The sequence below is a fragment of the Mustela nivalis genome (assembly GCF_964662115.1).
Source record: "Mustela nivalis genome assembly, chromosome: X".
Taxonomy (NCBI): Eukaryota; Metazoa; Chordata; class Mammalia; order Carnivora; family Mustelidae; genus Mustela; species Mustela nivalis.
Window position 1 is genome coordinate 26140367 of NC_139040.1, and position 26429 is coordinate 26166795.

Consider the following 26429-nt stretch of genomic DNA (forward strand, 5'->3'; position numbering starts at 1 on the left):
AGTCCCGCATAGGGCTCCTTGCTCGGCAGGGAGCCTGCTTCTCCCTCTGCCTCTGCCTGCCTTTCTGTCTGCCTGTGCTCACTCGCTCTCTCTCCGTCTCTGACAAATAAATAAATAAAATCTTTAAAAAAAAATAAATAAAACAATTCAATTTATTAAAGATTTTACCTTTTGTGTGTGTGCACAATTTGGAAAAATTGCGCTGTAAGTAAAATTCATGTGCGCAAACCTGCAAAGAGTGGACATTTGGGATGTGTTGAATGGTTATCAGGCAAAAACAAGCAGCCTTCAAGGACCTACCTTCTATAGTGGGGCCTTTCAGTCCCTCATCTTTTTTTTTTTTTTTAAGATTTTATTCATTTATTTGACAGAGATCACAAGTAGGCAGAGGCAGGCAGAGGGAAGGAAGCAGGCTCCCTGCTGAGCAGAGAGCCCGATGTGGGACTTGATCCCAGGACCCTGAGATCATGACCAGCCCAAAGGCAATGGCTTAACCCACTGAGCCACCCAAGCGCTCCAGTCCCTCATCTTTTTAAACCAGACTTTCAATGCCAGCCTTCCTTCCACTGCTCTGTAAATACAGAACTGATTTTTAATGACCTGAAATTAAGAAAAGGCTATTCCTACTAGAAAACAAGAGAGGAACATTATATCGGTTTGGGGTTTCATTATCTCTTCAGATCAGGAAGGGCTGGGCTGGGACCTCAAAGAGTGTATGTGAATGTGCACTTGAACCCCTGAGAATTCAGAGATTTGGTGGACCCATTTTCCCCAACTGCCCAACTCACTGAGATTTCCTGCCAGTTTCTGCACTGGCTTGATTGGCATAATTCAAAGGGGAAAACCTCAAAGTCATTCCAGTTTTCTGGAACTCCATGATAACATTTGGTAACAGCTGATAGGATGTATTCCACACATTGTATTATGGAATTTCTTCAAAGAATTGCTAAAATATATGGAGTCAATTATTTTGTAGTACTCCTACATATTTTATCTAGATTAGATTCTAGGCTGCCAAGTGATTTATTAAATGGCTCTGGAGATTTAGCATAGTAACTCTTCTGAACCTTTGATCTCAATGGCAGAAATGGAAGAAACTGCATTGTCCAGTGTGTTAATTACTAGCCACATGTGGCTACTGAGCACCAAAATGTTGGTAATCTGATTGTAAATGTGCTAGAAGTGTAAATACATGCAGGATGTCAAAGACTTGGTATGAAAAAGAAAAAGGAATGTGAAATGTCATAATTTTCATACTGATGAATATTGATGTATTTTGGATCTATTAGAGCAAATATATTAAGATTTATTTGACCTGTTTCTTTTAACTTTTTAATGGAGATACTAGTATTTAAAATCGCACATGTAGGGGTGCCTGGCTGGCTCAACCAGAAGCACACAGGACTTTTGATCTCCTGGTCGCGAGTTCGAGCCCCACGTTGTGTGTAGAAATTGCTAAAGTAAATAAACTTTATAAAAAATCACCCAGGGAGTGCCTGGGTGGCTCAGTGGGTTAAAGCCTCTGCCTTCTGCTCAGGTCATGATTCCCGGGTCCTGGGATGTAGCCCGCATTGGACTCTCTATTGAGCAAGGAGTCCGCTTCCTTCTCTCTCTCCACCTGCTTCTCTGCCTACTTGTGATCTCTGTCTGTCAAATGAATAAATAAAATCTTTTTTTAAAAAATCACCCAGGTAGATCACATTTTTGAACTTCACGGTATTTCTATTGTACAGTGCTGCATGAGATATTTACTGTGAAGTTTCCTGAATCCCTGTTCTTTTTAAAAAATTATTTTATTTTTTAAAATTCCGGCATAATTAACATACACTTTGAATTCCTGTTCTTTTGACTCACTCGGAGTTTCAACCAGCACAACAATATTGATAAAACCCATCCTTATGGCTGGCTATGGCTTTAACTGTGTAAAGGCTGATGTGTGTCATTACTGTGTGCATCTTCAGTTCTCCATAATCTTTTGATTAATGGGGAGGTAATGTGAAGATATCCAGTGTCTATTCACTGGAAAGTGCACATCGAGAGAGGGGACCATCATGGGAAGGTCACAAGCAGGGGTGGCAACAAAACAAAACCCACAGTAAGTTATCCTGCACCGCGTGTGAGTCCTTTTGTTGACCGACCTGTGAAGGTCAGCCTTATAGGTGTGCAGCGAGCTAAGATCTGCGGCTGAGCACCACTGTGTACCGCCCCGACACTCGGCTGGACATCTGGTGCCGTTGGATGAACCGAGCGTCGGTGGCGGCGGTGTGGCTGGAGCCGCTCCAGGAGGGACCAGGCACCGCGAGCCCGGCGGGGGAGGCGAGGGGAGGCGGGGGAAGCGGGGGAAGCGGGGGTGCTGGTGGGCGGAGAAGGAGGAGGAGGAGGTGGCAGAGGCGGCGACAAAGGAGGAGGTGATAGCATCCGGGGCCGCGACGCCGGAAGATAAGGCCGGCGGCCACTTCCCTAAGCCCGGAAAACCCCGGAGTCACCGCTTCTGCGCGGCGGAGCCCATTCCGCGGAGCCGCTCCTGCCGCCCTCTTGCCTGCGCTCGGAGTGACCGGGTCCCCGGGCTGCGCGCCCGCGCGCCTCCCGCCTGACCAGGGGCTGGGCTTCCTCGTCAGTTCGCTCCCCAAAGCCGAGTTGTTTGGAAAGGACCAGTGAAATAGATCATACTCTTGGCTAGCCATACTAAGGTAGGAAGGAAGAGAAGGAGGAAAGGGAGATAAAATAGTAATGATGTAGATAAAAACAGATCTATGTGAAAAGACTTTAAAGAGAATCTCGTGTGCAACAAATGTGAATATATAGAAGGAATGATGGATTTCCTGTTAAACTATAAACTACCAAAACTGACCCAAGGAGTAGAAAACCGAAGAGAGCAGTAACGAGAATGAAAAGTCAGCCGGTCCAGTTGCTTTTATAGCGACGTTCTAGATAACCTTTAAGAAACAAATAATTTTAATGTCATTTGGTCCCTTCTAGTGTTTTTCAAAACATCTGTAGTGAAGGACCCGTTTCTTAAAATATTTACAATTATTGTGGAGATACGCTTTTGTAAAATTTAATAAGAATATTAGAGAAATTCAATAAGCAAAATGCAAGCTCAATTTTTGAATTTTAAGATTCATCGGAAATAAATCACATTTCATTGAATATACTCAAAACCAATTTAACGTAGGGAGAAAAACTAATTACAAAAACGGCACGCATTGTTCATGGATGAGTCCAGCGATCACTGCTTGGATGTCATAGCGATGTTTAATCCTGCATTTCTGTACTCATCCGGTCATGCGTTGGTAACCATCAGTTCAGGGACTGGCACCAGTTCTCAGACCACAGAAACAGATGGAAAGATACCAGATTAATTTTTTAAAGTTAGTATAGCCTTACATATGGTTATATGATACTAAAATATTTGCACAAAATATACACATAGAAATTCCAAATAAAATCTTAATAAACGGAATCTGGCAGTGTAGCAAAGATATAATATACCGTGACCAAGTACAGTTTATTTCAGAAATGCAAAAATGATTCAACATTAAGAAGTTCATGAACATAATTTACGACATGAAACAATTAAAGGAGAAAACCCATAGTATTATGTTAATAGAAACCGAAAATGTATTTAAAAACTCAGCAGCCATTTTTTTTTTTTTTAAATGTAGGCTCCAGATCCAGGATGGAGTCCACCACAGGAGGTCAATCCCAACCTTGAGATTCAGAACTGAGCTGAGATCAAGAGTGAAATGCTCAACCATCTGAGCATTTGACTGAATCACTCAGTGCCCCTTCAGGAGCCATTCTTAATAAATATTTCAAGTAAAATAGAAATTTATTTATTTTTAAAAATAGAGATTTAAAAGAAACTACTTAAATATGATAAAGAAACTACTTACTAAAACTCAATAGCAATCATACTAAATGATAAAATAGTAAAGTCATTTTCATTAAAATCATGAATGGGAGAAGGATACTGTCACCACTATTCTTCAACGTTTTGGATGCTCTAACTAATTTAGAAGACAAGACAATGAAATATTATGTGTAGTCTACTGTTAGTTGTCTTCAAAATTCTGTTCTCCCCTTCTTCCTTAGAAATATAGTTTCAGGGACGCCTGGGTGGCTCAGTTGGTTGGACGACTGCCTTTGGCTCGGGTCATGATCCCGAAGTCTCGGGATCGAGTCCCGCATGGGGCTCCCAGCTCCACAGGGAGTCTGCTTCTCTCTCTGACCTTCTCCTCACTCAGCTCTCTCTGTTTTTCTCTCAAATAAATAAATAAAATCTTTTAAAAAAAAAGAAAAAAAAAGAAATATAGTTTCAGCTATGGACATGGCTGAGAGACAATAATTCCCAGTTTCTCCTGAAGCTTAGTGCAGCCATATGACTGTATTTGCACCGGTGGAATATGCATGGATGTGATGAGGTCAGCCTATCACTCAACTGCTTAAAAGGAAGTTGTTTATCCTCGACTTTTCTCCCACCCTGTTCCTCATCGTTGGGAACATAGATGTAACTGTAACTCCACTTCAACCATGCAGATGAGTAGAACACTCCAGTAGATGCCGGGGCAATAAGATGAAAGGGACATGGATCACTGAACAACCTGGAGGAGAAGGGTATTGGTTTCACCCTTCGGGACTAGTCAGCCACTATGTAAGAAAGAAACTTCGATCTTATTTATACCATTATATTTCTCTCTCTCTTTTTCTCCCTCTCTCTCAGGTGTGTTCAGCTTTTACCACAACTAAAATGGTAGGAATTCACATTAGAAAGAATATGCAAAACTTATCCTATTTATTTTTTATTTATTATTTATATTTAATTTTTTAAAAGATTTTATTTATTTGACAGACAGAGATCACAAGCAGGCAGAGAGGCAGGCAGAGAGAGAGGGGGGAGGAAGCAGGCTCTCCGCTGAGCAGAGAGCCCGGTGCGGGGCTCAATCCCAGGACCCTGATCATGACCTGAGCCGAAGGCAGAGGCTTTAACCCACTGAGCCATCCAGGCGCCCCTTATATTTAATTTTTAAAATATTTTATTTTTTTAAAGTAATCTCTGCAGCAAACGTGGGACTTGAATTTATGATCTCGAGATCAAGAGTCACATGCCCCACTGACTGAGCCAGTCAGATGCCCCCCAAATTATCTTATTTAAACAATTATATCGGTAGAAAACTTACTGGGTTCTAGTTTTACAAAAAGTACCAGAAATAATACAAGTTTTTGGTGAGATGTTTAACTACATGAAAATAGGCAAAAACCAATAATATTTCTTTATGTTATCAATAACCAGCTAGAAATAGTAATGGGAAAGTATCCCATTCACAACACTAATAAAAATTTAAAATACTTAGGAATGAGGGGTGTGTGGCTGGCTTAGTAAGTAGAGCGTGCGACTCTCGATCTCAGGATTGTGAGTTCAAGTCCCATATTGAGGGTTGAGATTACGTAAATAAACTTAAAAAAATACTTAGGAATGAGTGGAAGAGGAAATACACAGAATTTATATGAAGAACAATATCGCTTCTTATTGAAGAAAATAAAATAAGATCTGAAGAGGGTGCCTGGCTGGCTCAGTCAGTAGAGCCTACAACTCTTAATCTCAGAATTGTGAGTTCGAGTCCCATGTTGGGTGGAGAGAGTACTTAAAAAAAAAAGAAATGGAAAGGACATAATATCATAAGAATGATAATCTTTCCCAAATGACAAATATAATGTAATTCAAATAGGACTCTTATAAATGTCTCATATTATTTAATCAATCATAAAAATTAATATTTTATCTATTCTTTTAAATGAGTGAAATATTCATATGGTTCAAGTTCAGAAGCTACCAAGAGGCATACAGCGCTCTACACCCCTCCCCCACCCTCCCCAAGCCACTCAGTTATCTTCTGCCTAAACAATTTAGGTCATAAGTTTCTCCCATTTACTTTCAGAGATATTTGAATCATTTTTTCCCACAGTATTCACACTGTTCTTTATATTGCTTTGTCTTAACAATGTAGCTTTGAGATGTACCTAAAGAGCTTGCTTCTTGTTCCCTTGTGAATACAGAATTAGATTTTAGGGATATACCACTGTTTAACTAGTTCTCTGTTGATGGATTTTAATATTTTTTTAATTTTATTTTTCTGTTGGACTTTAATATTTAAAATTCCTTATCAATCTCCTTATATTAAAGTGTTTCAATGAATAGCAATGTATATATGATTTGTATATTCCTAACTATATATGTAAGATATATTTCTAGATGTAGAATTTCTGAGTCAAGCAGCATATACATTTTAAATGTTTGTACATGGTGCCAAACTACTCTCCATATGAGTTGTATCAATTTATATTCCTACCAACAATATATGAAAGTGGGTGTTTCCCTGCATTCTCACAAAAATAGCATTTTGTTAAACTTCTTGGTCATTGCATATCTGTGAAGTATGGTTTCATTTCACATTTTTCTAATTATGAAGTTTGAACATGTTTTCATAAATTGAAGAGCCATTTATATTTATGTTTTGTGGATTGTATACTCATATTCTTTGCCCTTTATTCTACTGGGTTGTTGCTCATTTTCTTGTTGATTTTATTGTGACTCTTTATATGTTATGGAAATTGGTCCTTTGTGAGATTAGTTGCAAGAATATTTTACCAGATATTAAAGGTATATAGAGTCACCATAATCAAAATGTACTGATTCCTGTATGGTGCCTATACAGGAATAAAAACCTGATCAGTGAAATATACTTGTCCAGAAACAAAATTCAAATATGCATTGTAAATTAATAGATAAAAAAAGCAGCAGTTTAATTAAATTGTTTGATAAACTGATGTTGGCACAATTGGCTATCCACATGAAGGAAAACAGCCATGCCCCTATATCATACCATATCAGAAATATAACTTAGATGAATGAATAATTTTTAATAAAATTATTTTAGAGTCCAGAAATAAACCTATTCATATATAGTCAATTATTTTTTAATAAAATTATTTTGAAACAATTTTAGATTTACAGAAAAATAGCCAAGATAGTTATGGAGTTTCCGTATACCTCACACCCAGTTTCTTTTATGAACATCTTACATTAATATAGGTGGTACATCTGTCATAATTTTTTCATAAAACAGCAATATGGATTCATTTTTATCAAATGAAGTCCATACTTTATTTAGATTTCCTTAGTTCTACCCTAATGTCCTTTTTCTGTTCCCGGATCCCATCCAGGTTACCACATAGCATTTAGTAGTCATATTTCTCGTCTCTTTTTTATTGTGATAGTTTCTCAGACATTGCTTGCTTTTCATTACCTTGACAGCTTTGAGGAGTACTGGTCAGGTATTTTGTAGTATGTTCCTCAGTTGAGGTTTGTCTTCTCAATATTAGACTAGTGTTACAGGTTTTGAAGAAGACCACCATAGAGGTAACATGCCATGTCATCACATATTTGCAAAGAAGACATATTATCAAAATAACATAATCGTTCCTATTAACCTTGATCACCTGTTTGAGGTAGCGTTTTTCAGTCTTCTCCACTGGAAAATTGTACCGTCCCTCCCCCCCACCGCCTATACTCTACTCTTTGGAAGGATGCCACAATGCACAGTCCACATTTAAGTAGTGGGGAGTTATGATTCACCTCCTTGAGGACAGAGTGTATACATAAATTATTTGGAACTCTTCTGAGTGGGAGATTTGTCTCTTCTCCCCTATTTCTTTATATAATCATTTATTTATAACAGTATGAATCTATGGATATGTTTTGTATGCTTATAATCTAACACAACTTTTTCTTGTTACTTAAGTAGTTCCAGCTTTGGTTATCAGGAGCTATTTCGGTTTGGCTCCTGTGTCCTTTTGACACACCTTCATCGTTGTGGATTTTTTTGAAGATTTTATTTATTTATTTAGAGAGAAAAAGCAGGGGGAGGGGAATAGGGAGAGGGAGAGAATCTCAAGTAGACTCCCCACTGAGCATGGAGCCCAGCTTGGGGCTCAATGTCATGACCCTGAGATCATGATCTGAGCTGAAACCAAGAGTTGGATGCTTAACTACTGTACCACCCAAGTGCCCCTGAAGGTAGATTATTTGAAAGGATTTTTTAAAAGTTTATTCAATTCTATTTTATTTTTAGTAATCTGTACACCCAGTGTAGGGCTGAACTCATGACCCCCAAATCAAGAGTTGCATGCTCTTCCAACTGAGCCAGCCAGACACCCCTGAAAGTAGATTTTTGTCATTGAAAATACACATACCTTTTGATTAGCAATCCTTAATTTCAGAGTCTATCTTATATAAAAAGAAGTACTGGTTCATTGGGCTATATGTCTAAGAATGCTTATGGCAACATTATTTATGGAGGCAAATCTGGAAACTACCTGAATGTTTAGCAGTAGGAGAGTGGATATGGATATCCATATTATGGAATTTGACATAGCTATTAAAATATGAATTATGTATAATTTGTTGGTCTGAAGAATTTCCGTAAAGCCTCATAAAATGAAAAAAGTTTATTGCAGAACAGTGTGTATGGCGTGAGTTTTCTGGGGGGGTAACAACCAACAACAATGGCAACAAAAACCCTCCATATGTGGATTTTTTCAGTGTGAACAGAGGCCAGAGAGGAGATGGGTTAGGTTAGGTTTCCTCACTTTGAGACACTGAGGCAAGCCTTTGGGTACAAATAGTCTATTTGGGAGGTGATAAGCATCAGTAGGGAAATAGAAAAGTGAGGCAGGGAAGGAAGGAAAGCAATGCAAGGTGCATTAGTGAGGAGGTCTGTTTCAGGCAATTGGGTCTCAGTCCTTCTGGGGATCTCTAGGTGGCTGTGGAACACACCTCAAGGTTGTCTTACCTGGAGAAGAGGTGAGGAAGCTGGCACTATTTCCTGCCAGTCCTGTCAGGATATGGTATCACTTCTTATTTTGGCTGGCTTAAGGGAGTTTCCAAGGCTTCCACTTAGCCATTTCTATCATAATGGCTTTTACTTGTTGGGTGAGGGATAATTTGAGGGTTCTTCTAACTACTGAATATGTATCTCCCAATAATACACTCAGGTACTAGAGAAATGACCACAGAATGGGTTTGGATCCATTGGCTTCACTGTAACACTTGGGCCAAGCCTCCCATTTCCTACCAAACCTCCACATATTCCACTCTAACAGAGGACCCTGAGACGGTGCTTTAGATTCCCTGACATCAGCTCCTTAAAATATTCCCTTCCCCCAAATTTACAGTCACACTGATGAATGGCCTAGGTCCTGTGGAAGCAGAGTCGCTGAGATCATAACTGTATATATTTGCTGTTGCTTTGCAGGGTCCTTCCTCAACAGGACTTGGCCTTTCTTTACTTGATCAGTTCTGGGTCTGAGAAACTGCTCAGGGATGGAAACTCGACAAAGGATCATGATTTTTCCACTGGGGCAACTGACAGGCTACTGCTCAAGTAGTTTTAATTTTTTTAGTTTTAAATACTCTTGCTGGTTTCTGTTATGAGCTGAATTGTGTTCTCCCCAAATTCATATGTTGAAGTCCTACTGTGACCTATTTGGAGATAGGGCCTTTAGGGACATAATTAAGGTAGAATGAGGTAATTTGGGTAGGCCCGAATCTAATATTACTGGTGTCCTTATAAGAATAATAAATTAGGGTACAGATCACACACAGACTGAGGAAGCAACCATGTGAGGACCCAATGAGAAGGCAGCCATCTTCAAGCCAAGAAAAGAGGCCTCAGAAGAAATTGACCATACCAAGAATGTGACCTTGGACTTCTAGCTTCTAGAACAGTGAGGAAGAAACTGACCCTGCCAAAAATTTGATCTTGGACATCTAGCTTCCAGAACTGTGAGGAAATAAACTTCTATTGTTTAAGCTGCTAAGTCTGGTATTTTGTTATGGCGCCTCAAGTGAACTGGTATAGCTTGCCACCTGTATTGTTCCCAGGAATGCCATGGTTTATAAGCCATCTCTACAGCTCCTCGCAGGTCAGAGCCCCATCTTTGCCATTTCAGACTTGGTGTCTGTAACAGTTATTACACTTACCTAACAATTAACTGCTGCCACCTGGCCTCTGCTATTCTAGAATCCTATCATCCCCATTGATGCCAAGGAGCCTAAATTACATACTAGTTTTCCCTATCATGAACCCAGACCCATAGAAGACAACCACCATGGAGCCTTTCAACAATGCAAGTAACACATTCTTTATTGCCTTAATAAAAATAGAATCCTCTGGGCCTTTCCAGGGGACACCATCAACTAGTGTGACTTCTGTTCTTACATAAGGAAGCCATTCTGATTTCCCCACCCCTCTGAGCTTTTTAACCCTTCTCTCAGAACTCTGTCAAGGCAATTCCAACAACTCCACTTCATTTACTATACAGGATTTGCTGTTTCAAGGAGCCATTCCAGCAGCATACTAGGACTGACTCCAGGTATCCCTGCCAGGATATGAAATCCTGAGTCATGGGACAGTGTTCCAATATCAAAAACTCTTCCATATCCAGTTTTATATTATTCCCTGGCACAGCACCCTCAAGATCCATTCCCAGGTTTATTTTCTCAACTCCAGCAAGAATAGATTCACTAAGTTCTACAACTATTCAGTGAATTATCTCTTTTATCTCCTACCAGAAATGATATTTCTCTGCTTGGGCCATACTAAGGATTGTCCCTAAAAGAAATATGCTGAGGTTGGGGAAGATCATAAGGAAGACAAGCATCATCCTCTTCTGTCACTCTATCTTCTCACAACCAAATCTGGAACTGATTTTTAGCCTAGCCTGCCCCCTTTCTGAAAGAGATGAAAAAAGATAAAAGTTCCCATGAAGGCCTTCTGCTTCCCTACTGTTCCTTGACCTAATAATTGGCTGACCATACATGTCTTTTGCTTTCCTTAGGGTTTCTATGGTCATTGACAAGAACAAACCAACTCCCTGGCTCAAAGTTTTCAGCTTTCAAGTGCTAGGGCTATTACAAGAACCAGCTCATTTCCTTCCATTTGTATATCTTATCCCAATCCTGTATAGGTGAGAGTCTCATCAGTTGTCATTCTACAGCATGCTAGAGATTGCTACCACTCTACTTACCAGCAGTAATGAGGTCTTTGTATTCCTGTGTTGTATGAGTAATCCAATTCCAGAATCCCATCCTGAAGGTCTACTTCAAAAGACCACTTCTGGTACCAGCTGTTTTACTTTGGGTGAAACAGATCCTCAGATAAGTATTTGAGAGCAAGTCGGTTTTTTGGAAAGTAATCTTACATAGCCAAGGAGCGAAATGGGGGAGTGAGACAGGGAAGACATGGAAAACAATACAAGGTCTGTTAATGAGCAGGTTAGTGCTTTGGGCCACTGGGACTCGACTCTATTGGGACTTCAGGAAGACAAAATAGAACAGGCCTCAGGTTTTTCATTCAGGAAACAAGGAGGCTGGGATATTTTTCTTATATTCATGTTCATCACTGAGAGGTTTGCTCTTATGGACCTTAACTCCTCCCTGTCACTTCTGGCTAAGCACACCCCTGTGGCCAGCAAGTCCTTGGGCAGAGTCACAGGTGCCAGCAATAAGAAGTCATTTAAAGAGAAACGACGAGTGCCTAGGGAAAATTGGGAGGGGCATCACACAGGATGTTAACCTTTTCTTTATGTACACTTGTGTCCTTTTTTTTGTTGAGGTGAGCATGTGCCCTGTGCACTGGTTGCCAAGGGGCAGGAAGATGAAAGATTTCCTCCTTTACACTTTGAAGTGGGTACAGTCCACCAAGGCTGTACACACTGGGAATTCCCCCCCCAAATAGGAAGGGGAATTGGATGTTGGACAGAAAACAAATTCCACTATGCACACATTTCTTTTTTTAAAGATTTTATTTTTTCATTTGAGAGAGAGCTTGAGCAGGGGGAGGGGCAAAGAGAGAAACAGATTCCCATCTGATCAGGGAGCCAGACATTGGGCTCGATCCCAGGACCCCGGGATCACATCCTGAGCCAAAGGCAGACGCTTAACCGACTGAGCCACCCAGGTGCCACCCACTATGCACACATTTCATTATCGAGTTAGGTGTCTGTGATATGTGATGTTCCCTCATAGCCATTTATACAGTCTTGTCATTCAGAGATGTTTTTGTCAGCATGTAACTGGATAACTACAAGAGCTGAAAAGTATGGGTCTATGTTTTGTTTGTTTGTTTTTGTTTTTTTTCCCCTTACAGAACTAAAAGGCTGGAAGTCAGGGGTGGCTGGCATTTCTTCAGCAGCTCAACCATATCAGGACTGATGGCTGCGCAGTTCTCTTGGCCTTTCCTTAGTGTCACTGGATGACTTCTACGGCTCCACATTCAAGAAAAGAATAAGGTAGAAGAGGGTGGGATGATATGTGGGTCAGGAAAGCAATAGTTTTCCCAAAGAATCCATGCATGAGTTTCCTCTGCCTGCTATCACAAAGTTTTGTGAATGTAGTGGCTTAAAACAACACAAGCTAATCGTCTTACAGTTCTTTTTTTTTTTTTTCATCTTATAGTTCTTGATGTCAGAAGTCTGAAATGGGTTTTGCTAGGCTAAAATCACAGAGTCAGTAAGGTTGTCTTCCTTCTCTGGGCTCTCCGGGAGTACCGGTTTCCTTGCCTTTTCTAGCTTCCAGAAGGTTCCTTGACTGGTGCCCCCCTTCCATCTTCACGGGCAGCAATCACATCACTGTGACTTCTGCTTTTTGTCATCACATCTCTGACTTTGTGGCCTCCCCCCCGCACATTTAAGGACCCTGGTGATGATATAGGGCCCATCTGGATAATCCAGAATATGCTCCCTCTTCTTCTCCTTCTCCTCCTTTACCTTCTCCTTCTCCATCTCCTCCTCCTCCTCTCTTCCTTCCCTTCTTTCCTTTTTCCTTCCCTTCTTCTCCTCCTCCTTCTTTTTCTTCTTTTTGTTTCACAGTTTTATTTAAATTTTTGTTGGTTAACATATAGTGTAATATTGACTTCAGGAGTAGAAATTAGAGATTTTCTCTTCCACTCAGGGCTTACGCTCCCTCTCCTAAGGTTAACTGATTAGTAAGCTTAATTCCATCTGCAATCTTAATTCTTTGCCATGTAACCCAACATATGCACAGTTTCTGGGGATTGGGATGTGATTCAGGGGACCATGATTTGCCTCCCACAATCCACTTTTGTCTCATTGGCCAAAATTCTAGTTGGAAGGAGACTTGAGAGTGGGAGTTGGATTAGTTGAACAACTGTCTTCCATACCTTGCTCTCACTTCTTGAAATTTGTAATTACATATTTCTTGTGTGATTTTTCTCTCCGAGTACATCCTTTATTCCATGAGAATAAGAACCGTGTCTGTTTTGCTTACCATTGTATTTTCAGCATATAACACAGTACTGAACATATAGTGGCAGCTCAATAAATTTTTAGTGCATAAAGAAGTGCATGAACAAGTACACAGACACAAACCCACACACACATATGTAAAAGCATACTGTAGCATTTTCTGGGCCATAGCCAAGAAATGGAAGCAATCTAACTGTTCGTCTACAGAAAACTGGTTATACAAATCATTGATTTTTAGAAAGTAAACGTCTGGTACATGTCTCCAAAAGAATATTCAGCCTTCATAAACAATGAGACCGATCTTAAACGTAGGGACATGAAAGGATGTTCATTATTTATCACTAAGGGAAAATGCAAGTTGCAGAACAGCATGTATTATATGATTCCATTTGTGTGATAGAGAATAAACTGAAGCTTATTGCCCTTGGGAAGGAAGAACACAAGGAACCAGAAAGAACAAAGAGTCAAATTCTTGGCCTTGGATTGTTCTGGGAACCCACATCAAGCACATTCCTGTCTCATGGTCTTTGCACTGATTGTTCTTCCTACCTCTAATACTCCTCCCTCACATATTAACATATTGATATTAATTAACATTAATATGTCAATTTATTAATAGCTTGCTCTCCTCTTTCATTAAGTCTCTGTCCTGTGTCGTCTACTTAGAGAGGGCCTGACTTGACCATCCTGTCTTAAATAGCATGCCTTATCACTCTCCATTCCCACAATCCATTTTATTTTATATGACGTTATATATCTATTTAATTGTTTATTTTTTAAGTTTATTTAAGTAATCCCCCCCCCCCCCCCCCCGCATGGGGTTGGAACTCATAATCCCCAGATCAAGAGTCTTGCATCCTCTACTGACTGAGCCAGCTAAGTACCCCTTGTTTAATTGTTTATTCTGTTGCTTCTTCACTCAAATGTAAGCACCAGGGGGCCGGGGATCCAGGTGATTCTGATGCAGGTTGCTGCAGTACCTCCGTTTAGGAATCACTTCTAACTCATAGAGCAGCAATTCTCAAAGTGTGGTCTGCAGACCAGCAACAGCAGCATCACCTGGGACTTGTTAGAAAGGCACATTCTGAAGCCTCACCTACTGAGTGAAACCCCAGGGGAGTAGGGCCCAGTAGTCTGTTGTTAAGAAACCTTCCAGGTAGCTCTGATGCCCACTCAAGTCTGAGAACCACCGACCTTTCTTTTTTAGGCACCACTCCCTGATCTTTTCCCACGGATCTTTTCCAGGTGGAAAGAGGTTAACTCTCTTCCTTATTCTTTTCTCTATGCTGTTCCTAAAAATGTTCTGAATAAGATAGAAATGTTGAAATTCTGTGTTTAACTTACCTTAATTTAACTTACATTTTTCTTGAACTTTACCCTCTAGAAAAGGAGCTGACAGCATTTTTGGCTTTGTGAACCACAGAGTCTGATGCAACTACACAACTCTGCCTTTGGAGTGGGAAAGCAGCCAGAGACAATATGTAGATGAAGGAGCTTGGCTGTGTACCAATAAACTTCATATATGGACACTGAAATTTGAATTGTCAACAATTTGGTGGCATAATGTGTACATAATATGTTATTTTGCGTCTCTCTGATTACATTCATTGGCCTCTTCCGAGAAATGCTTGCCCATCCTTTCCTATCAGCTAAAGGGAACTATTCCAGTGGGCAGTACCCTTGGGCATTCCTTTTCTTTCTTTTTTTCTTTTTCTAAGATCTTATTTATTTGACTGTCAGAGATTACAAGTAGGCAGAGAGACAGGCAGAGAAAGAGGGGGAAGCAGACTCCCTGCTGAGCAGAGAGCCCGATGTGGGGCTTGATCCCAGGGCCCTGAGATCATGACTTTAGCTGAAGGCAGAGGCTTAACCCACTGAACCACCCAGCCGCCCCAGGCATTCCTTTTCTATGGAGGGAGCTGAAGCCTGGTATGTGGACATACACAGTGAATCCTGAAAAGTGGCAAGTATCTTGGCTCATTGGAGGTGTAGAAGAACAATGTTGCCATACCAGTGGCAAGGATGTCTGGGAAAGAGATATGTAGATGGGCCCCTGGTGTTTGTTCCCAGTGTGCCTATTTTTGTCTTACATTAATATCCACCAAAGAGCATCCATTGCAAAGTAGATTCAAAACCAGCCAGGTGGACAAGCCAAACTTTCTCCTTGGCCACCATAGTACTTGTGCCATGGGGCCCCGAAGAGATGGTTATGCAGGCAGGTAGGGAGGGAGGCGATGTGTGGGTCCAGCAGCATGGGCTTCATTTCTCCAAGGCTGGGTTAGCTACTGCCACCTGCTGAGTGCCCAAGAAGCCAACAGCAGAGACCAATGGTGAGTCCTTTACACAGTGCCAATGGCCAAAGGGACACTAGCCAGGCATCTTATGGTCTTAATTCCATTAGACCCCTTCCACCTTGGAAGGGAGAGTGAGTTGTCTTTGATGGAATCGACACATATTTCGGATTTGGGTTTGTTTTGCCTGCCTGTACTGCCTCTGCCCAGGCTACCGCCTCCTCATTTGCTTCACAGGTTTCACTCTCCAGTAAATGCTTTGCATCCTAACTCAATTTCAGCTTTGGCTTCCTAAAGAATGCAATCTGCGACAACCTCTTTTCTAGGGGGAAATGAGACACTTGTATGCGTGGTATGCACTGAATGATGATTACTCAAATTATCAGTGATGGTGGCTTGAAATGGAATACAAGTGGAGGGCAAAGCTTTGGGAAATCAAGTGGCTAGAGCACTTAGTCCCTATGGTGACAGTGATGATTGCAAAGGATGTAGCTAGGGCTAACTGCTTCTGATGATCGTAGAGAGCTTATACAGAAAAAAGGACAAATGAAAAGCCTTGAATGTACAACACAGATCAGAGTGGAAAATCAAAGAGCCTCACTGTCACCATTCAAGTAGGCTTATTCTCCTGGAACTGTAGGATGGATATGCCTGATAATCATGCCCAGGGACTGATCATAAACATTGCAGAGGTGCAGCACTGATTAACGGTATGGCCTGTTAGAGCTCTGAGGTTAACTGATGGGCTCTTCTGGGGAAGGAAAAGGACCCTAACACACTGGGTGGAAATATTTGGGCATTAACAGATGAAGCTGAGAAAAATTTAGCCTCCACATTTCCCTGAAACTTCCTTGCCAGTAGAAGGATTCGTACATCTTTTGTCTAATGGTACCAGCCTTCTTCTGCTTAAAAACCTTTTGGTGACTTCCATGGGGGCTGTTTTTTCTCACAGGAAATATTGATTCTCCTCAGGACCAACACCCCAACAGTTCACTGTCTCCTCTCCCATAAGAATCATAGGATTTCAGTATAGCCCTAATGTTCAAGGAGAAGAGAATGTTGAAGTGGATCTATGACAATCTTCTCAGTGCCTACCAGTAACTCTACTCATATGAAGACTGCAGTAGGGTTTCTTAGGTTGTGGGATTTTCAGTTTTAAAACTGTGGCAGTCCCAGGAAAATCTGCACCAGCCGGTCACCCTATTGGGAGGACACCTTGCACTAAAGCACTAAAAAATATATTGGGTGTTATATGCAACTAATGAACCATTGAACACAACATCAAAAACTAATGATGTACTATACGCTGGCTAACTGAATTTAATTAAAAAAAAAAAAAGGAAATACGTCGGTGAGGGGAGCCCCAGTATGGTTGGAAAACTCTATGGAATAACCTCGATAGGCCAGAGATAATAGTGGGAGGGAGATGCTTCAGTGGAATTGGATGCCCTGATTTCAAAAGGAATAACGGAGTCCTAAAGGGTAAAGTCCAGGTGATGGTGCTTAACTGTCAGAACTAATATGGATGCAACGGACATAAAGCACAAGGATAGAGTGTTTTGACCTCCATCTCTTGCAGCAGATGATCTCCATCTCTTGCAGGGGGTAATTGTTTATGGAATTTCCTAGGAATGAAATCAATGTGATATAGAGAAACAGAAAAATTCTAGGTCTGGGCAAAAACTTTGCAGACTCTTGAACTCCTACTCTGTTCCCAGATCTACCAAGCCAGTTCACAGATCTGGAAGTCCTTGATTTTTTTTAGTTGTTGTTGTTGAGCTCCTTGATTAAGGGGGAGGCCAGATCTCTTTGAGAAAGGACCTTACTGCAATGCTATCACAGATATATACTACAAATCTTCCTCCAAACCTTCCTCAGTCTGAGACCTATGGTCATTTACTAGGAGGCCATGACCAGGGCAAATAAAATATCTGGAACTTTCTGGAGGTTATAAGATTTCAGTTCTGAATTGATGCTAATTGTTGGACAGTGTGCCACTGTGGTTTATTTCCAGAATGGGGTCTTAGGGAGTCAGGTGATAAATTAGGTCTTGGCCTGAGTTCATTTCAGTGGGAAATTGGACCCATCATGGCCGAATCACCACATATTATTTTTCTGACTCATGTTCCATGGAGGGAAGGCTCTCATTATAGGAAAGGTCAAGTAGTACCCCCTGGAACTGCATCCCTCGCCATTTTCACCTTTACTGCCAAGAAAGTAAACCAAAGCAACACCAAATTCCTGGGGCAATTGAAGAGATAAGAGCCACCACCAAAGACTCAAATGATGAAATCATGATGACTCCAACCACATGCCCCTATATAACTTGCCTGTTCAGCCTGTGGGTAAAGGCATACAAGTTTTGGAGATGCTTTTGAATTATTGTTAATTTAATCAGGTTGTGACACTAATCACAACTGTGTTTCTTTTTTCCCCCACAACTGTGTTTCTTAATGTGGTATCTTTGTTGGAGTAAATCAACCCAGCCTCTGGCACTTATTGACCTAGAAACTATCATCAGCGGAGATAAACAGAAATAGTTTGTACTGGCTCTCTTACCTCAGGGATATCTCAAACTATGCTGTTTTCTGTCATAATCCAGTCTAGAAGGAACTTGTCTTTTTATTCCACAGACATCATGCTGGTCCATGATATTGATGGCATTATGCTAATGACTCTGAGGGGCAGGAAGAGTCAAGTGTTCTAGATGCCTCATGACCAGAGGATGGGAGATAAGCCCTGTGAAAAGTCAGTAGCCTGCTGCATGGATGACATTTCTAGGGGTCCAGTGATCTGGGGAATGCCAGAATATCTCTTCTGAAGTAAGGTAAGTTGTTTTCTTGCACTGCCCACACAAAGAAAGAAACTGATACTTGGTGGACCTCTCTGGATTTAGGAGGCAACATATATTCTATTTGGGTATGCTTCTCTAACCCATTTACTGAGTAACCTGTAAGGATGCCAGTTTTGAGTGGGATCTGAGGCAAGAAAAACCTCAGCAACAAATCTAAGTCTGTGGTAGGTGTTCTATGAAGCCTCAATAGAAGCATCACAGCACAGATTCTTAGGGTGTTGAAGGCCAGACTTTCCTTAATCGAAGATTATTTTCCATTTGAAAGGCAATGCCTGTATTGCTACTAGGTTCTGACAGTGACTGAATTACTGACCATGAGACATCAGGAGACTATGTGACTTGATATGGCCATTAGGAAATGAGTATTATCTAATGCACCCAATCATCAAATGGCCATGTGCAGCAGCATTCCATTGTTAAATGAAAACTTTGAATGAAATCAAATCTGAGAAAATTAGGAAAGTAAAAGTAATGTGAATGAGGAACTAGCTTACACTCACATAGTACTTGCTCCTACTGTATCGCTGGCTCTCGATCAGCCCCTACATATGGCGTTAAGGAGAGTTCTCTGTAATAATTACACAGACCAAGAAAATGTAGGCTTATGGCTTTATAGATGGGTCTGCATGGTAGGCTGGCACCTGGCAGAAGTGGGTCACAGGTGGCTGACACCTCTACTCTGGGGTGGCCCCTGAAGACAGAGGTAAAGGAAAATCCTTTCAAGTAGTACATCTAATTGTCTACTTTGGTGGAAGGAAAATGGTCTAATATACTGATGTAGACTGATTCAGGGGCAGAAGCTAACATGTTGGCTAGATGGTGAAGAATGTGGAAAGAAAGAGAGATATTTAGTGACAAGGAAGCCTAGGAAAAAGGTATATGTATAGGTCTCTTAGAATGGGTCAGAAGTGTGAAGATATTTGTATTCCATACAATTTCGTCTAGAGGACATCCACTGTGGAAGAGGCTCTCAGAATCAGGTGGTTAAGATAACTTATTCTATTGATGTTAGCCTCTTTAGCTACCCTATTGCTTGCTCAGTAGACCCATATACAAAATGGCTGTGGCAGCTGGGATGGGGTGTATATATGGGGTCTTTTCTCACTGAAACTGATTTGTCTATCACCACTTTGAATTGGTAATCTGCTTATAAGCAGAGACCAAATGCTGAGGCACCAATATGGCACCATTCCTTGGGGGGAACCAGGTAGTTATCTGGTGGCAGATTGGTTACACTGAACCCTCTTCCATCACGGAGGAGGCACCCACTGTCTTCACAGGAATAGATACATATTCTGAATATGGATTTGCATTTCATGCCTGCAAAGTTTCTGCCAGCACCACCATGTGCCTGATTCATCACCATGGTATCCCACCCAACATTGCTTCCAACAAAGAAATTCAGCTTAGCATGAAGGAAGTGTGGCCATGGGCTTGTCCCCATGGAATTCTTTGGTCTTATCATATGTCTCATCACCAAGAAAAAAACTGACTTGATAGAATGCTGACATTTCCTGCCAAAGGCTCGGTTATGGCACCAGAACCTGCAAGTTTGGGGTACTGTCCTACAGAACTTAGTATATACTTTAAACCAGGGGCCAATATATCATATCATCTCTCTTGTAGCCAGAATGTATGGGTCCAGGATTCCAGAGGTGAGGTGGGATTGACCTCTCCCCCTAAAGAAATATTTGCTTCCCATCCCTACATCTTGGACTCAGTGGGTTAATAGGTTCTAATGCCTGAGAGAGAAACACTTCCACCAGGGAACATGTCAGGATTCTGATGTTTTGGAAACGAACACTGTCCTCTAGCCATTTTGTGTTCTTCATGCTGTTTAACTAACAGGAAGACAAGGGGTCACTGTACAGACCTGGGTGGTCTATCCCGATTACCAAAGGCAGATTAGGTTGCTCCTATGCAATGGAAGCAAGGAGAACTATCTCTAGAACTCAGGGGCTTCACTAGGTTGCCTTTTATCACTCCCTTGTTCAATAGTACTGGTCAGGGAAAACTGGTAACATAGTCAAGGTAAGATTATAAGGATTCAGATACCCTGTGGGGATGAAGGTTTAGATCACTCTACCAGGGAATGTATCCTATCCTAGGATGTATGCCTATCCTAGGCAAGGGAAGCATGAAGTGGGTGGCAGAAAAATTGAAACTATGATTATCAACTTAAGGCCTGCTTCAAGCTACAGAAGCAGGGACTATTGCAACTATGTTTCTTTTTTTAATTTTTTAAAAAGACATTTATTTATTTATTTAAGAGAGAGAGCGAGAGCACATGCAAGTGCATGCAGGGGGAGGGGCAGAGGAAGAGGGAGAGAGAAAATCTCAAACAGGTTCCACTCCCAGCATGGGAGCCCAACACAGGGCTTGAGCCTACAACTCTGAAATCATGACCTGAGCTGAGATCGAGAGTCAGAGGCCTAACCGACTGAGCCACCCAGGCGCCCCTATGGCAACTATGTTTTACGTTTAGAGCACCCTTTCCTTTCTACTTTTTATGAAAAACACTGGTGGTGGTTAATATTTTAGATTTCATGTGGGAGTATGAATGAGTTGACACCCCCCTGCAATGATATAGTAGCTGATGGGAATTTGTACATTTTGTTTGAGATCATGGGGATTTCATCTGGATGAGGGGCAAGAGTGGTGTGGAGGTACAAAAGGAATGGTCAGTGCTGGGAATTTTCTGTTTTCCTTTTCAAGTTTCACTTTACATCCTTCTCCACCCACCTCTGTTCCCTGACCCACATTAACTGTATTTGGCTCCCCTGCATTATGGCTCTCAGTAGCTGTCAGCCAATAGGAGGTATTAGCAGCAGGAGATCAGATAGTGGAAGGAGGAAAAGGTCAGGAAATTTATTCCCCACATTCCCTCCCTGCCGGGATGTGAGTTGGCAGTGATTCCTCTACAGAAGGCCACAGTTCCTGTTGAATGTTCCTCCCTTATTATTTTATTTTATTTTTCCTTGTTGCCTTAGTTTTTGGTAACCATTCCCTCTCCTTGTCGCTTCAGGCTTACAGGTGCTAATGTCTTCCAGTGTTGCTAGCCCTGAGGTTCTTCACCATCCATTGTTGATGTCCCTTAATCCAGCGCACCCACATCCTTGTATATGGTTCCTTCATTAAACTGTCTTTAGGGGTGCCTGGCTGGCTCAGTCTGTAGAAAATGTGCTTCTTGATCTCAGGTTTGTGAGTCTGAGTCCCACATTGGGTGTAGAGATTTCTTAAAAATAAAATCTAAAAAAACCCTGTCTTTGGGCACCTGGGTGGCTCAGTGGGTTAAGCCGCTGCCTTCGGCTCAGGTCATGATCTCAGGGTCCTGGGATCGAGTCCCGCATCGGGCTCTCTGCTCAGCAGGGAGCCTGCTTCCTCCTCTCTCTCTCTCTGCCTACTTGTGATCTCTCTCTGTCAAATAAATAAAATCTTTAAAAAAAAATAAATAAATATAAATAAAAAAACCCTGTCTTTAATTGTCCACTTTGAGTATGTCATCTGTTTCCTGTCAGGAACCCAACTGATACAATTCTTAATATTTGTTTATATATACCTTCTCCCATTTTTGTAATCAGTTTTTTTTTTAAAGATTTTATTTATTTATTTGACAGAGAGAGATCACAAGTAGGCAGAGAGGCAGGCAGAGAGAGAGAGGAGGAAGCAGGCTCCCTGCTGAGCAGAGAGAGCCCCATGCGGGACTCGATCCCAGAACCCTGAGATCATGACCTGAGCCGAAGGCAGTGGCTTAACCCACTGAGCCACCCAGGCGCCCTGTAATCAGTCTTATTAGACTTTTCAACCAACCAGTTTTGGGTTTTATTGATCTTTTGTATTGGACATTTTCTTTTTGCTTAGTATTTCTTATTTTGAAATATTCTTATTTCTGCTTTCTTTCATTTACTCTGTTACTGTTTTTGTAACTTTTTAAATTGGATGCTTAACTTTTTAATTTCCAACCTTGCTTCTTTCTTTCTTTTTAAATTTTTATTTATTTTTATTTTTTAATTTTTTAAAAAGGTTTTGTTTATTTATTTGACAGAGAGAGAGACAGAAGAACAGAAACACAAGCAGGGAGAGTAGGAGAGGGAGAAGCAGGCTCCCCACTGAGCAGGGAGAGTCCAATGCAGGGCTTGATCCCAGGACTATGGGATCATGACCTGAGCCAAAGGCAGATGCTTAATCGACAGAGCCACCCAAGTGTCCCAGCCTTACTTCTTTAATAATACTAAGTTTTAATGACATAAATTTCTTTCTAACTATGACTTGGGCGGCAACCCATAATTTTAAATTAGTTTTCTTTTTCTTAATTAGGCTCTATGCCCAAGGTGGGGCTTGAGCTCACAACCCCAAGATCAAGAGTCACTTCCTCAACTGACTGGTCCAGCCAAATGCCCCTATTAATTTTGATATGTAATAGTTTCATTATTGTTGTGTTCTAAGTACTTTCTAATTTTTAGTATGATTTTTTTCTTTGATATATGATTTCAAAGTATATTTTAAAATTTCCAAACATAGATGTTTTCTTTATCTTCTTGTTATTGATTTCCACTTTAATTGCGATGTGGTCAGAAAATGAGAACTGTTTGAGACTGAGTCTTTGAAATTCATTGACATTTTTTTAACCTAGCATATGATTAGTTTTCATGAATGTTTCATGTGCTGGATCACTACTAAATGACATATTGTTTTTGTATGAATTAGGAAAATGTGCTCTTTCTTTCAGATAGATGTAACACCATACCTGAGCACATGGTTTAGCAAATGGAGCTTTGGATGGATTTTGACCCCGACTTGTTGTCCCCTTGGCTAGGTGCTTTTGATATGTGAACAATCTGTACATGGTGACTTGTTCATGTGTTCTTGTAAAGAAAGTTTATTTTCCAGTTGCTAGGTACAGTGTTCTTTGTATATCTACTAGAACAAGCTAGTTCATTTGATGTTCAAATTTTCTTAATCTTTACTGATTTTTTTTTTGTCTGTTATCTATGAATTTATGAGAGAGATGAACTAAAAACTTACTGTGTTGGTGGTTTGTCTATTTCTCCTTGTATTTCTGTTAATTTTTGTTTCATATAGTCAAAGTAGTTGAGTACATTCAAGTTAGTATTATTACATTTTTCTGTTGAATTGAAATTTTTAAAAAAGATTTTGTTTATTTGACAGAAAGAGAGAGAAAACAAGAGAGGGAACATAAGCGGGGGAGTGGGAGAGGGAGAAGCAGGCTTTCTCCTGAGCAGGGAACCTGATGGGGGGCTCGATCCCAGGACTGGGAATCCTGAGCTGAGCCAAAGGCAGATGCTTAATGACTAAGCCACCCAGATGCCCCTGAATTGAAATTTTTATCAATATATTGTAGCCTTCTTTATTTAAAAAAATTTTTTAAAAAAAATTTTATTTATTTATCTGTCAGGCAGAGAGAGAAGCAGGCTCCCCGCTGAGCATGGAGCCGGACATGGAACTCTATCCTAGGACCCCAAGACCACAACCTGAGGCAAAGGCAGTGGCCTAACTGACTGAGCCACCCAGACGTCCCTTAAAATTATTTTTAAAAGATTTTATTTTTAAGTAATCTTACATCCAGCATGGGTCTTGAACTTACAACCCCAAGATCAAGAGTTCCATGCTCTACCAACTGAGCCTTATAACTTTATTTAAATCTAGTAATTATTTTTCCTTTGAAGTCTGTTTTGTGTGATATTAATCTAGCTATAACAGCTTATGTTTTGTTGATCATACTATTTGCCTGTGTATTTTTTCCATCATTTTTACTTTTAAGCTTATTGTGTGTGTGTATGTGTGTGTGTTTTGGGGGTATCTCTTAAAAATAGCTAGACTTTGTTTTTAAAGATTTTATTTATTTATTTGACAGAGAGAGAGTGAAAGATCACAAGCCGGCAGGCAGAGAGAGAGGGGGAAGCAGGCTCCCTGCCAAGCAGAGAGCCCAATGCTGGGCTTGATCCCAGGATCACGAGCTGAGCTGAAGGCAGAGGCTTAACCCTCTGAGCTACCCAGGCACCCTATAGCTAGACTTCTTTAAATCCAGACTGATAATCTTTACTTTTAACTGGAGCATTTGGTTCATTTACATTTTATGCAATTATTGATATATTTAAGTTTAAATCTACCATCTTCCTCTATTCTCTTTGTCCCACTTTTCCAAAAAGTTTTTCCTCCTTTCTTGCCTTTTTTGGATTGGTTGATTTTTTTCTCTTTCTCTCTTTTAATTTTCCCCCTTTTGGTAGTTTGGAAGAGATAGAATATCCCTTTATGTTAGTGGTTATCCTAGAAAATTTAATATGTATATTTAACATAATTAAGTCTTTAGTTAATAGAAATCCATTACCAATACTCAGCATTTTAGGGCACAATTCAACAAAGGGTACAGTTTTTTGCATTCATTCTTCGATTATTTTATTTACTTTTTCTTGTTTTTCTTGACTTTACAGTAACCTACTCCATGCATCAGACTATCAACATTGAAACTACCCAATCCCTAGCCTTCATCACAGACCTTAGTCCCTGCCTAGTCCATTGGTACCCGGGAGCCAGTGAGATCACCCGGGAATAGTACTCTCAGCTGCTGAGATAATACTAGACTCTGATAGCAAAGAACAGGCAAGCCACCAGCAAAGATGCAGAAGACATGATAGCTTTGCAGTCTTATAGAGTGAAAAGCCAATTAGCTCTGAGGAATTCCTAAAGGAGTCTTCATAACATGTAAAAATAGTTCCACAGGCTCTGGGAGAAGGGAAAATCAAAGCTTCAAAGGGCATCACTTCAGTCAAGTCATACCACATTTGTGGCATACTGAGTAGTATGCATACTGTGCACAGTTCAGTGTTTGGAAGGAAAAATCACTGTGATAAAGTGGCAAGGTAAACTAGAATACAGCAGCATATTGTCAGTGGCTCTCAACAGGGGGGTTATTTTGTACTGCAGGAGACATTTTGCAATGTCTGGAGAGACTTTCAGTAACAACTTGTGTTTTGGGGAGGGGAAGTTCTTCAATACACAGGATCCTCCTTGTCCTCTGTAAAGAATTACCTGGATTCAAATGTGGAAGTGCCCACTGCTATCCGTTGTACAGTGAAGTATACATATGCAGCAGAATAGTGTTTGTTGTATCACAGAAACTATCCTGTAATAATGATTTCACGTTTCTTTAAGTGAGAATGATGGTACAGCAAAGATTCACTATATCTTTTTGTTGACACTTGAAAAATCCGTAGTAATGAAAAATTAAAAGATCAGTGGGCGCTTATATCTCTGAACCTCTCTGAAATGGCAAAAGGTTTTTATGAGATGTCATTGAAACTAAGCAGTGTGTATTTTCTAATTAGTGGTTCTAGGATTTCAAAACCAGACAGGATGTTAGGAGACCAGATATAGCTGATGAGAAACAATCATGAACAATGTAGTATTTCTTCAGAACTTATTCTGAATACAGTCTTTCTCTCCAACAGCTTTTCAGTGCAAACGAACGTGGTGCTTTTGGTGAAAATTACCAAATTTAGAAGATACTAGTTCTTTAAAAAAAAGATTTTATTTATTTATTTATTTGACAGAGATAGACACAGGGAAAGAGGGAGCACAAACAGGGGGAGTGAGAGAGGGAGAATCAGGCTTCCTGCTGAGCCGGGAGCCTGATGCGGGCTGGATTCCAGGACCCTGGGATCACGATGTGAGCCGAAGGCAGATACTTAACGAATGAGCCACCCAGGGACCCCAAGAAATACTAGATCTAATGTTTATACCTAAATATATGTGTGGTAGGATTTCTTTCTTTGGTTTGCCTACATTTTCTAAAATTTCTACCAAACACTTATTTTTAAAACTTTTTTGTTTTGTAAAGCTGCACAAATTAAGCAAAGAATCCTTGCATGTCCTTCACTTATACTCCTAAAATGTTAATATTATGCATTTGCTTATTCATCCTATGACTTTCTTCTGAG

At 40.6% G+C, this 26429-nt stretch overlaps 1 long non-coding RNA gene across 1 annotated transcript; it reads left to right on the plus strand.

The window, feature by feature from the left end:
• Positions 1 to 2434: 2434 nt before the first annotated feature.
• Positions 2435 to 9876, plus strand: LOC309856307. Its single transcript, XR_014307149.1, has 2 exons — positions 2435 to 2690; positions 9315 to 9876. It is a non-coding gene; the product is annotated as an uncharacterized lncRNA (long non-coding RNA).
• The last annotated feature ends 16553 nt before the right edge of the window (positions 9877 to 26429 follow it).